We start from the raw sequence: 14,019 nt of genomic DNA, 5'->3' as shown, positions 1-14,019 counted from the left end.
TGTAAAATTCAGAATTTATGGAGTCAAAATTCTAGTCGTGTCTCAGTGCCTATAAAAGTGAGATTATAGTAATTGAAGCAGATAAGAAAATAACAATGTTAATCTAAAATTATTTTTGAAGGAAGTCGTTGTTAAGACCTACAATCTCTTTGAAATCCATACAAAATGTGATATTATGAAAAAAAATGATTTATATAGGCGATATAAATTGACATTAAATTTTAGTTATGTTCGTATATTCACTTCAAGTTCAACCTTCCTTGAAGTCCGGTGAATATCCATAGTATGTTATGTGAATTCACGAGAATTCAATAACTTTTGTCTAAATCCTATATACGTCAAGAATATATCAATTATTTATAAATATTTAGCTGTAAACTAAATTATGAGTATTAACTTCAAATTAATATAAAATCTCATCAATTTTTAATCTTAAATTTATATACCAATTGAAAATGTAGAAAACGTCATGAATTTAGCAATGATTCATATAACTAATCCTTTTTTTTTACTTGGGATTGTAAATTAGTACAAATGTACAACTCTTGCATTTAATTTAAATAATTTTTGCTACAGCTGTGAAATTTGACATACCATAAATAAGAATTGAAAAAAAATAATTTGATTTTTGAACACCAATTTATTAGGTGAAGCAATTTTTTTATGAAGTAAATTTCTTTAATAGTCAATCAAATTATGAAAAATATTTCACACACTAATTTTTCACTTTATTTTTTGTGACAACAAAATCATTTAAGTGTTACATATTCTTATATAAAATTACCCAAGATTGACCCAAAATAGCTTTTTTTTATCGAAGTACATATTTTAGGTTTTGCATTTAATTTAAACAAAATTTTTATACAGCTGTGAAAATTGACATACCATAAATAAGAAAATTGATTTTTGAAAATTTTGGCAGTTTGATTGATACCAATATATGAGGTGAAGCAAATATTCATAAATTGTTTGAATAAATTAAATTATAATTAATAAATGTATTTAGTGTTTTTTTGTTTTGTTTTATTTATTTTGTATAAAGTATTATATTTTTCTATAGAACAATGCTTAGCTTGAAAGAGCAAAGCTGAACTAAAAGAAATATTCCCTTCACCAAATTGAAGTATTTAATTAAATGATTACTTTTTTTCCTCTTTAATTATGGTTTAATTTTTTTTCTCATAACTTAAATAATGTCAATTTACAGAATGGAAAGTAATCTCACAAAGAGATGTGGCCCTTTGTGTGTTCCTTAAGAGTTTGGGTTTGTATTATTTTATATGCTGGAAATATGAATATACTTGAATGGTTTTGTTATCTTAAAAAAACATTATTGTTTTATACTGAATAATTTTTATAATTTAATGATCGTTCAAGAAATTAACCTACGTAGATATCATCTATTTATATTATGAGGGGAAGAGATTTATGTGCTTCAATCATAATTTTTTTTTTGATAATCAAAGATAGCACGAGCTTAATAATATTAATTTTATATTTATAATTCATTTTAAGTTATAAGTACAATTTACACTTAGGGTGTGTTTGGTATGAAGGAAAATGTTTTTCATGGAAAATGTTTTCTTGGAAAACAAGTTGATTTTTGACTTATTTTCTCATGTTTAGTTGGTGAGTAGAAAATTTTTTCGAAAAAGATTTTTAGTGTTTGATTTATGAATGAAAACTGTTTTTGAAAAAATTCTTTTATTTTTACTAGAGTAGAAAATAATTGTTAAAATTGAAAATATTTTTTAAAAACAAACTTAATAATTTTTTTTTGGGGGTGGGGGGTGGTGGGGGTCGAGGGTAGGGGTGAAAAATTGAAATTTTGAAGTTAAAAATATTTTTTAAAACAAACTTAAAAATTTTTTTGGGAGTGGGGGGGCTGGTAGGGGGTGGGTGGGGGTGGGGGGGGACTGTAAGGCGTGGGTGGGGGGTCGAGGGTAGGGGTGAAAAATTGAAATTTTAAAGTTAAAAATATTTTTTAAAAACAAACTTAATTTTATTTTTGGGGGGCTGGTAGGGGTTGGGTGGGTGGGGGGTCGAGGGTAGGGGTGAAAAAATGAAATTTTGAAGTTCAAAATATTTTTTAAAAATAAACTTAAAATTTTTTTTTGGGTGGGGGGGACTGGTAGGGGGTGGGTGGGTGGGGGGGTCGAGGGTAGGGGTGGAAAAAATGAAATTTTGAAGTCGAAAATATTTTTTAAAAACAAATTAATTTTTTTTTTTTGGGGGTGAGAGGGCTGGTAGGGCGGGGGGGGGGGTCGAGGGTAGGGGTGAAAAAATGAAATTTTGAAGTCGAAAATATTTTTTAAAAACAAACTTAAATTTTTTTTTTGGGTGTAGGGGGGCTGGTAGGGGGTGGGTGGGGGCTGGGTAAGGGGGTCGAGGGTAAGGGTGAAAAAATGAAATAATATTTTTTTTAAATAAACTTAAATTTTTTTCTTTTTGAAGGGAGTGAAGGGCTGATAGGGGGATGTGGGGGGGGGGGGGGGGCGAGGGTAGGAGGTGGGGGTGTAAAAAAATAAAAAATTGAAATTAGAAATATCTTTTAAAAACAACTTTTAATATTTTTTTGGAGGGGTGGTGGTAGGGGTTGGGGTAGGGGTGAGGGTGGGGTAAAGATATTGAATTTAAAAATAAACTTTAATTTTTTATTTTTTTTGGGGTGGTTGGGGGGAGGGGCTGGTTTGAGGGTAGGGACCAAATAAATTGATTTTTTCAACAATTTTTTTTAAATTAGAAGTTGGAAGAGAGTTTTGGAAAATGTTTTCCTTAAGTTTTGAAGGGAAGTCATTTTCCTTAAATTTGAGGAAAATGAGTTGATTTGGAAAACATTTAATCCAACCAAACATGAAATTTTTTTTGAATGAAATATATATATATATAAATCATATAATATAAACTAATTCGCATTATTTTTAAGTCTTTTTTAATAAGTTAAGAATATTTTAAATATTTTTCTATTTTTTAATACGTTAAGAATATTTTTAAGAAAAAAAATGATTAGGATTTAGTCCATCAACCTACTAATTGACAAAGGCATGTGTTTTCTTTATTAATCGTATATATATATATTTAAAAATCATATAATATAAACTAATTCGCATTATTTTTAAGTCTTTTTTAATAAGTTAAGAATATTTTAAATATTTTTCTATTTTTTAATACGTTAAGAATATTTTTAAGAAAAAAAATGATTAGGATTTAGTCCATCAACCTACTAATTGACAAAGGCATGTGTTTTCTTTATTAATCGGTTGAATTGTTGTTGTACATTATGAAATGATTATCCACTTTCCTATTTTTGGAAGTTACTTGCAACTAGATTAAATGGTCCAATCAAAGAAAAAACCTAGAGATAAATGGAATCTAAAGGGGAAAAACAAAAAACCTATTTTGGTATATATTTTTATAATATATACCAATAATCTTTTTAAAAAATTATTTCACTTACAAAATCTAATTTTAATTTCATATATTCTTAGTAAGTGAAATATCTATAAAAGGTGAGAAATATTTGAACTGTGATCTTTCGTGTTTGAATTTACATAACGTTAAAAATAAAATGCAAAGAAGCAAGAAGTTAGACAAATAATTATCCAACATAATTGATTTGACGCTTGTATTTCACACTTTGCTATTTCTGTGAATAGTCATAACATCACTCTGAAAATATGATGTCTTTTAGTTTGAATCACTAAATATTTTTACTTCTATTTTAAATCTCTATATCTATCAAGTGAATCAAATCAATTAAGGAAAAATTGGAGCAAATATGTTTTTTTTTGTCTCAAACGATTTCACGTGATACCACTTCATCAAATTCGTTTTTTAAAATATTTTTTTGAGTATAAATAAACATTTAGTACATTGGATTATGAAAAAAAGTATTGAATTTGTGACCCAACGACCAGTTTAATTTCATGTGGCCTTAAAAGTTGGTCCAAATTAGTTGGCAATTATAATTATTTATTGGTTATTTGGGACCCCAAAAAGATGACAAATTCACTATTTACCACCACAAATTATACTTCTGTCACATATGATCCAAAGTTTGTGAAGTTGATTTGATATTTTTATAGCTTTAAATGTTTGTTTTTGCTATAATTTTGTACAAGATGGAATTACACATTAATTACCTCTTTCTTATAATCTTTGTGATATTAGTAGTTATAAAAATTGTTAAAATATAATCACAAAAATTCTTATCAAGCTTGACATATATCGTTGATCATGGTACTCCTTAAAATTAATTTCACACAGTATAAATGACTCTTCCAATATAAACTAAAAACATAATAATAGGGAATATTAGATAGTAGAGAAAAAAAGAAGAATATTGTTCATTTTTGTGTTTATTTTGTATGTGTACATATATAAGGTTTAATCTGAATGAATTTTTATTGTTGTATTGTTATAATAATTATTTAGCCAATAATATATATATATATCATTGGGCAAATCTATTGCTTTTACTTTCATACCCATTTCTAACGTGCGTGACATAAATTTTTAAAGTGAAATTATTATGATTAAAATAATTCATTTTTGAAATGTCAAATATTCAAAATTTTAATGTAAAGTCTACATAAGTTTCTTTTGTCACATGTCAAAACGGTAACAATGTATATTTTAGAATGTTAATCCAAAGTAATTTTTTTTCTTCCAAATTAAAGAAATTAAGAGACGTTAGAAACACTTATTAAAGAGAAATAAGTACAACATACTCAAAGAAATGATAAAATTAATTAATTAGGACCATATTATATTGATTAAGAACCATTGGTTTTCACTTGTTATAATTATAAAGATGATTATGACTTATGATCATTTTAGATAGGCATTAGTGAACTAATGGCTAATCAATAACATGTTTAACTCTTTGTCTTGTAAAGGTCTTAACCTTTTTCTTGAAACATTGTTTGTGAGTTGGACAACACCAATTTGGCAATTTTACTAGTCACTAAATAATTTTTTCAGTATTATGTATCAACTTATGTGGTATCGTTCAAATTTGAGAGTTTGAACAAAGTGTTCTATCATGATTTATTTTATATTATGATTTTACGAATGAATTTTTTTTATTACAAAACTAATTTATAGACTTTGGTACAATAAGATAAAATTTTAGTGATCATTCATGAAATAACTCTATTATATCAAGCACATCATGATCAAGCTAAGGCAGCTTCAATTCAAAGGATCTTGATTGCCAACATTTTTCATTAATGAATGAAAAGTTAATGATAATGTTAAAAATTATGATGGGATTAATTCATACTTTTTGGATATTTGGTTTGAATTTTGGATTGGATATCAAATATAGTACTATGGTGTTCGTTTTGGATATTCCAATTTTTTTTTAAAATTAAGCCGTATATTTAGTTTTACTCGTATCATATGTGTCCAAGATCCATTAAATTTATATTCTAACGCTTATCCATTTTAGTATTAAGTTCAATATGAAATTACGCGATATAGGTGATAGGGTGACCTCAATCCTTGTTAATTGTAGGAAGTTGTATATTTTATGTAGCAAACTATAATGTGAATTATGACTGTTAACTATTATGGTCTGTCTTAAAGACTCATATGTAAAAATAAAAATATCTAAGCCGATTAATTCAAAATCGAACTTAAAAATTCAATCCAATCTCAATTTAATTGGATTTGGATAGTAATTTCATCAATTCGAAAATCAAAAATTGAATTGGACTTAATTTTTTAAGTGAAAGGCATTCAACTAATCATCCTTCAATCAATGTAGCTCCCGTGTTAGCTGCGAGTAATCATTCGACTTTCAGGAAAGAGTAGAAGAATAGGTATGTAGCTACTTCAACCAAATTATATGTGCACTATATTCCAATAACTAAAAGGAAACCTTTGGAGCAATAATAAAAATATCTTGAGTATGATTTATTTGTCACTAGTCCAAATCGTAAAAACACAACAATTAATATTTATATTAAAATAGACTGTTTATATTATATTTTTTAAGGTGCGATTCTTTCCTGAATCGACGTCTTAGTTTTGAAGACATTCATTGTTCATATGTGTTGCACATGTTAGAGACCTAGAAATTCACAAAAAGGGAATGATATATGTAGGGGTCCCCAACTTTGAACAACAAAAAAACATGAAATTTTATTTTTCCTCAAAAAAAACCTTTTTTTTATCCTAACAAATAGGAATTATTTGTTTTTTTCCTTGAAAAAAGTTTCTTGTTTTCACTTTCTTGATATTATTTTTGAACCTTATATTATAAAAATGTAAGACAGATTGATGAAATTAGGTAGCGTTGAATGCGGAGAGATACGTTAATTGTTGTCCATTTATTTTTTCTTATCTAAATGTCAATGCATTCTTTACTTTCTGACAGTTTATAGTTGGAAACCAAAGGTGCATTTCGAGATCCCGATTAATTTAAATTTGTATCATGTTAGTATGACTCGTTAAAAATGAGATATTTCAGATCTTAATTTTTTCATTTTCAGGATTCGAATTCATGACCTTTGGTTAAGAATTGAAAAGTTCTACTATTCATCTCGATTCGACACAACATTGCTAAAATAAATAAAGGAAAATTAACTAAAATAGTTATCCACCAAATTGATTAAACTAAAAATAGCCAATATATGTTATAACATGTGTATGATTGTGTATAATATATGTATACTGGCTAGAAAAAATAAACAGATTATTTGTAAACCTCGTAAACCTGAGTATATATTATTGTATAGTTAGCTTGCGATCGTTGAAAAAAAATTGTAAACGTTAAATCCTTGAATCCACCTCCTCATTAAATAACAATGGTTAAATATCTATATATTGTGGATTGGGCTAGTTTGTGTTTTACTTAATGAACACACACATGATTTTTGTCAAATGAGTTTAATTATAAATGTACTTTTTTATTGAGACAAATTAAAGGAAGCCCTAAGAACATAGATTTTGTCTAAGTGACTTTTATGTAATAAACAAACATGATTTTCCAAGCACATGGAAGAACCTTAACACCCCACACACATATAGACGTACAGTGAAGTCAAAATAAGTTCGAATTTCGAAATATAAAAGAACTAAACACATAAAAATATTCAAAGATTCAATATAACGACTATGATAAGGGAGAACATTTACCCTAAGGGGGTGATTCTTCAACAAAAGCAATTCTCTTTCCCGCCTAGTCTTTCCTAGTATCAATATCTTTGCGGTCTCCGTTGAAAAACCAGAATTAATTCAAGTGAACTAGTGAAGCAAAATAAATTAAAAATAACACTGATTTTCAAATATCATTTTACACTCTGAAAGCAAAAATTATTTTTTTCAAATTTCATGGTCAAACGAGGTCTTTCACAAACATATAAGCTTGTGGATTTCAATATAATTTCCAATTAAGCCCTTTGTCATCAAATAAGTAATTAAACGAAAATGACATTAGTTATTAAGAAGACAAACATGAGAAGGAAAATTAAAATTTACAAATCCTTACAATGCTTTAATTTCATAAACATGATTTTAATTTATAGAGTATATACCCCCATTAATTAAACTAGTGATTAACTTTAAACAGAAAAGGCTAGATAGAACAAACAATTTTTTTTATTTTTTTTTTATAAAAAGGGCCCAACCGGGTTCGAACCGGTGACCTCTTGATCTGCAGTCAAATGCTCTACCACTGAGCTATGGACCCCTTGTTGTTAAAGTATTTCTTCCCTCTTCATTAATATGATACACTTTACCTTTTAGTCGGTGCACAAAAGACACATTTTTGTATTTGACAAATATTTAGTAACATTATCAAGATTTTATTATGTTAGGTTTTACTTATTTGACAAAAAAATCCACAAATATCAACATTCAGGTGTTGCCCTGATGTCATCTTCGTTGAGTTGTACCTGATCGGACCTTGATTATTATGTGTCATTTTTTAATTTGTTCATCTATCATTCAGTCTGTATTTAGACCTATACAAATGATATCTCCATAAACTTCTAATATTTCTCGATATAATTCTATAAATAAATGCATTTAAAAACCATGTTGAGTAGACTTGAAGAAATAAGAATAGCTTATTTGCTCTCTTTAACATTTTTTATCTTTTATCATACAATATTGTTATTGTTTAAGGATTATTTTATGATTTGAATTATCTTTTCCATATTAATTTATGTGACATATTTTTCTTTTTCCATTCCTCCCAAAAAGAATCTTACAATTTCATAATTATAATAACTTAAAAGTTCTCATTTTACCTTTAATAAAATGATTTATAGTTATATAAATATAATTTTTTTTTACTTCAAATCACAATTTTAAAAGTCTTTCATTTTTTAACTTTGTGTCATTTCTAACAGTATCACACAAATTGAGACGGAGAAAGTACATTTAAGCAATTTTTGACAGTCTAGTGTCTACAACTTCTACATTTTAAAGCCCATATCAATTGTGGAGGAGTTTAAGATTCTATTTGATTATAGATTTTGAAAGCTTTTGTTTATAAAAATAAAAAAGTTAAAATATTATTGTCCATGGAATTTGATCTAACGTTTAAAATATTTTGAACATTTTTTTTCAAGACACCAGCTTTTTGGGTGAAAAATTTCTCACTTACAAAAACGGATGTCTAAATAAAAATTTAAATTTCAAAAACCATTTCGAACACAACTTCAAAGGGATAACAATTCAAGAATTAAATACAACATTATGTTCCTCCATTTAGGTATGGATACTAATTAATCCCGAAAGTTATTTTGTATTAAAATTCATGAATTTTGTTATCACATAAAAGTGGTGGAATAGCTAATCTCATAGAATAACGATGACATCCCATTTTGTCTGTTCCATCTTGACAATCAAACGATCCCTATTCCACAAACTCCAAATAATTGATACCTAAAAATATATTTCTTTTACATTTTTCTTATATGTATATATTTTATATTTTCCATCCATCTCTAGAGATTAATTTTTCCTTTGTTTGTTTCTCATTCAATATTCAATATTCGCTTCGAAATTTGACCGATTCAAATTCGTGCCTAAAAAATCTCTCTTTAAAATAAAACGCTCCATACTATAACAATAACATATCCAGTAAAATTACTACTCCACTAGTAGAGTTTGAAGAAAATAAAATATACATAATAACATAAATTTTACTATTATCTCGTAGAAGTAGAGAGACTGTTTGACTCGAATGTAAGTATTATTTTGAGAGGGACCTAAGAGCTTTGTCATCATGGTTTAAAAATTAGGACCACATCTTTTATCTTTAAGGGCCTAAAATTGCCATCAAATAGTAGGGGTCCAATATCTATCGAAAGTGATTGAACAAAACCCAATATTCCCTCACTTTTCATATGCGCTTTGGGCCGCTCAAATTGATCGATTCAAAAACATAAAAGTATTCTAATTTTTCGAGTTTCATTTATTAACTATTAAGTGATATTTCATCCGAATTATCATTAACTATTTAGTAAAATCATTTAATTATCATTAATTATTTATCAAAAAATATACCTCAACTATCAATTGTTTCCAAAACATATATGAACCATCATTATGTTATCGAAGTTATTTTTTTTAGAGAACTAATGAGAACACCCATGAATTTGATATAAATTATCAATTATGTTTCCAAACTATTGACAGTCTTAAAGAACACTAATTTACTTGACTAACTTGAATTAGGTACACATCAATTTGTTAAATGACATAGCAAGTGGACTCAAACCCGTGTAGAAGCATGTGACTCTTAATAAAAAGTCGTGAGAAGTTTTGAAAACACTCTAAACTTAGCAAAATTGTATGGGTGTATTGCACTGTTGTTGCAAGATCGGTGATATATTTAATTTCAATTAATAAAGTAAAATAATTATTTTTAAGGCCGCAAATAATTCAAAAAATGACTAGATTCTTTTAACTGATTCCACAAGAAAATATCATTTTCTTAGAAACATTCCAAATGTATATTATATTTTTTTATTAAAAATATATATTTATTTAAAAGGTACACAAATAAAATGGTTTCATCTAATAGTTAGTCAAAGTTCCTCAATTTCTGAAGTGAAAACGGAAAATGTTGTCCTTTTATAAGATAATATTAATATAAATTAATTAATCATGCAAAGAGGCCACTAATGCATGGATTTTTTCTCTTCACATATCCAACTCATGTGACAATTTAATAAAGATTAACCTAGCATTAAAACTTAGAAGTTAAACTAGAAATTAAATATATTTTAATCAAAAACAATTCCTTAACTTGTCAATAACCCTCCTAATTACAACATTTTGAATCTAACTAGAGATGAATGAAACTTTGTCATCAAACTAGACAAGACAACTAAAAACATCAAAATTCTTGAAATTTTTTAAATAAAGATAAATTTAGCATTATAACTTGAAATTAAACTACATAAAGACATTAACAGAATAAAACAAATAGAAATAGACAAACATAATATACAAAACACTTCATAAACTTGTCATTAAACTCCCTTACAACATTTTGAATCTACCTATATAAGAATTAAACTTGTCATCAAGCTAATCATCTAAAAACATCAAAATTCTTAAAATACTTATAAAGAGTAATAAACATTAACCTACCATTAAGTTGATTAAACTAAAATAATATACAAAACACTTCCTTAACTTGTCATTAGTCCTCCTTACATCATTTTCAAAACTAACTAAAGAAAAATCAAACTAGTTAGCAACTAGCCATCTAAAAACATCAAAATTCTTATAAATTTTTTTTTGGAGGGGGGGAGGGGGGGGGGGGGTAAGTGATGAATAATATTACTAACAAAAAAAACCAAAGTTACCATTATCGAAGTTAAGTGCATAACTTAAAGGATCATAATGAAAACTCAACTTGTTGTTACTCTTCTTGTTCTTCTTTTGATTCAAGAATTCACTTCTCAATTTCAAGAAAATGTTCCTCAACTTCTTTTTCCTATACAAAAAAACCAATCTTGAGTTGCAACACATTTCAACTACAAACCCCATCTCTAGAAAAAGTTTTTTTTTTCAAATTTAAGAAAAGGTTATGTGTAGAATGGAGTAATAAAGAAGAGATAAATAGGGAGAATTTTGTGGTTTGGTTTTTTGTGGATGTTTTTTAGGGTGTGTTTGGGTTGCAATGTAAGAGAGGGAGCAGAGTATTGAGACAGAGTTGTAGCTATTTGAGTGACTAAAGTATTGTCAAATGTCTATCATATGGTATACTATGAAAAGTGGTTTGTTTTTTTTGGATTTGGGGTTATTTGGGTTGTAAGAAGGTTCTTTCTTTACTTTATTGCCTTTTGGTAAAAAGGGTTTAGATTTTGTGTATTATGGATAGTTTTTGTGTATCTTGATTAATTTTATTTGAGATATTTTTTTTGTTTGACTTAATACGATAATTGAGAAAAAAATTAAAGACTTTTAAAATTTGTGTTTTTAAATAATTGTTAGATATTTATGTGGTTGAAAATTATTTTATCAAGGGTTTAGAGTTTGTTCATTAATAATAGCTTTCGTGTATTTTGACTAATTTTGTTTGGGGTGCTTTTTCTATTTCATTTTATGTGAGACTGTTTGACTTGATACATTATTTAAGAAAATAATGAAAACTTTTGAAAAATTTATGTTTTAAAATAGTTGTTAGATATTTATATATATTACAAATCAATTTATTAAGAGTTTAGATTTTGTGTGACTAATTTTTTTATGTTACCTTTTGTGCATTTAACTAATTTCTTATGTTAGCTTTGGCGTATTTTGATTAATTTCTTATACTAGCTTTTATGTATTTTAACTAATTTATTGAGGTATATGTCTATTTTCTATTAATATATATAGATATCGAGTAATTATGTCCATCAAAATTTAATTAAATTTGAATATGAGACTTTATAGTATACTTTATTAAATCGCTAGGATATACCCAAATGCAAAATACTCTCACGATTTGATCACTTAAAAGATAACATATGGTAAATATCGATTGATAACCTAGAATAAATGAATAGTTTGTTGTAATATAAAGAATAAAGTAATTAATAATTTGCTATAACTTGATAAATTGCATTCTTAAATTTTAATCTTTTTTACATGATAATATATTTATAACTAACTAAATCCTTTAAAGAATTCATATTTTTAATAATATTAAAGAGGAATAATAAACTTTTGAGAAGAAAACGGTGAATTAGTCACAAAAATCATAAAACATCTAATCCCCAAAGATTTGATAGTATAACATCTTTGCTTTATTGAAAATTGCAAGAACCTTACATGTTATAGTTGTTGGTATCAATTATTATGTTATTTGGTTGAAGTGTGAGATACGTTTCAACAAAATTCATTAACTCAACAATTAATAATTTCATTCTGAAGCATAACTATAATTCATGCGCTTCATATGCGCTTGAAGTTCACTCTCAGAAATATAGTCATCTTTGCCCCTCACGTCAATACTAATATAATTACTATAACTCTACTTCAAACTAACTTATGACGATTTCAAACTAACTTATGACGATTATATAAATCCTCACTAATCATATAAAAAATAAATTATATTTTTAATTAGAAATCTTTTGAAAACCAATCTATTTTCTAGTCATTTTCAAAACTAGGGTATAGGGGGTATAGGGGTGGAGTGGAGTGGGGGGTTGTTATGGCCACATGGTCTTTGGTCAAGATTACAATAATATAGTAAAATGTACAACAAGATATTGAAGTTTGATTGGATAGGCGATACACATGTGGATTCTGTTTCTGTTACTATTGACATATAGATAGATTCTTTATCTTTTCCTTACAACACTTTTAAGGTTTGTAAATTAAATAGTATTACTATTATTTAGATCATATAATTTGTACTTTAAACCCTTGAGATTTCTCACCTTGACATTAAGGTCTCTAAAGATGTTGAAAGTTACAAAATACTTCCTCAAACAAGAACCACAAAGAGGAAAACAAATCCTAGATTAAGTACTCTATCTGTTTCGATTTGTTTGCCTTAATTCGATGTATGAAATCAAAAGGTATGTTGTCCTGTTATTGAACTCAAAATTTTTAAGGATATTCCTTGACAATCTTATTGAGTTTATGTGTTCTTTATTGTTATCAATTTTGATTAACTTAACATATTGCAACTAAGTGATGAGTGTCATGTCGTAGGTTCAATTTGGTTCATGATTTATACTCGTTTCATTTCAATTTATATGTGATGCACAATAATTTGATATAAAGTTTGAAACAGAAAAATTGAAACTTGTGGTTCAAAACAGGTCATAAATATTTGTGTCACTATGAATCATTTCACTAAGCGAAAATGAGAGTTTAAAATTAAATTATTTTAAAATACAAAATATAATTCCATTCTGCATAGATTAAAAGAAAAATATATCATATAAGTTGGTTTAAGATGAATAATAATATAACACTTGTGTATTTTAGTTTTACATCCGATTAGTGATAGCCCCTTTAAGACCCGATTAGGTTGGATCCACACCAAAAATATCACTTTTGCTCATAAAATGATGTCTATAAAAAATGATCGTGGAGTATTAAGGGAACACTTATCAATTAATGTATTGAACTATTGACTCGAGAGTTATTTAAAAATACTTCTCTACTCTATAAAAATAAGAATAAAATTTACGTATATTCTTCTTAATTTAATACTGGCATAAATCACATTCGAACACATTATCAAATGACCCCTTATGATTGAACTTGGTGCCAAATAAATATACAATATAGGGGTCAAATGTATCAATCCCTATAGTTAACTAGGGAAGTAAAAGCTCATTATATAATTCTCTTGATTGTGACAAAATTGACAAAAAGAAGTGTAAATTATGGGGACCAATCTAAACACAAAGAAAAATAGATAAGGTAGAAATGACAAGTAGTAGTATTTATTAGGGGTGTAGGGTGTTGGGGAGCTAAAATTCCATATAGTAAATGAGAACAGAATAGAACTGTGTGAATGTGAAATGTAAGATGTGAAAAAAGAAG

The 14,019-nt window shown here is 27.0% G+C and overlaps 1 non-coding gene across 1 annotated transcript; it reads right to left on the bottom strand.

Moving 5' to 3' along the window:
• Positions 1-7,624: 7,624 nt before the first annotated feature.
• Positions 7,625-7,696, bottom strand: TRNAC-GCA (transfer RNA cysteine (anticodon GCA)). The gene has a single exon. It is a non-coding gene; the product is annotated as a tRNA-Cys (tRNA).
• Between the last annotated feature and the right edge of the window lie 6,323 nt (positions 7,697-14,019).

Source organism: Solanum verrucosum, unplaced genomic scaffold (assembly GCF_900185275.1).
Source record: "Solanum verrucosum unplaced genomic scaffold, falcon-dt-bn FXZP01000252.1, whole genome shotgun sequence".
NCBI classification, from domain to species: Eukaryota; Viridiplantae; Streptophyta; class Magnoliopsida; order Solanales; family Solanaceae; genus Solanum; species Solanum verrucosum.
Note: the sequence above shows the minus strand (reverse complement) of the source record. Positions and strands in the feature narration are given on the sequence as shown.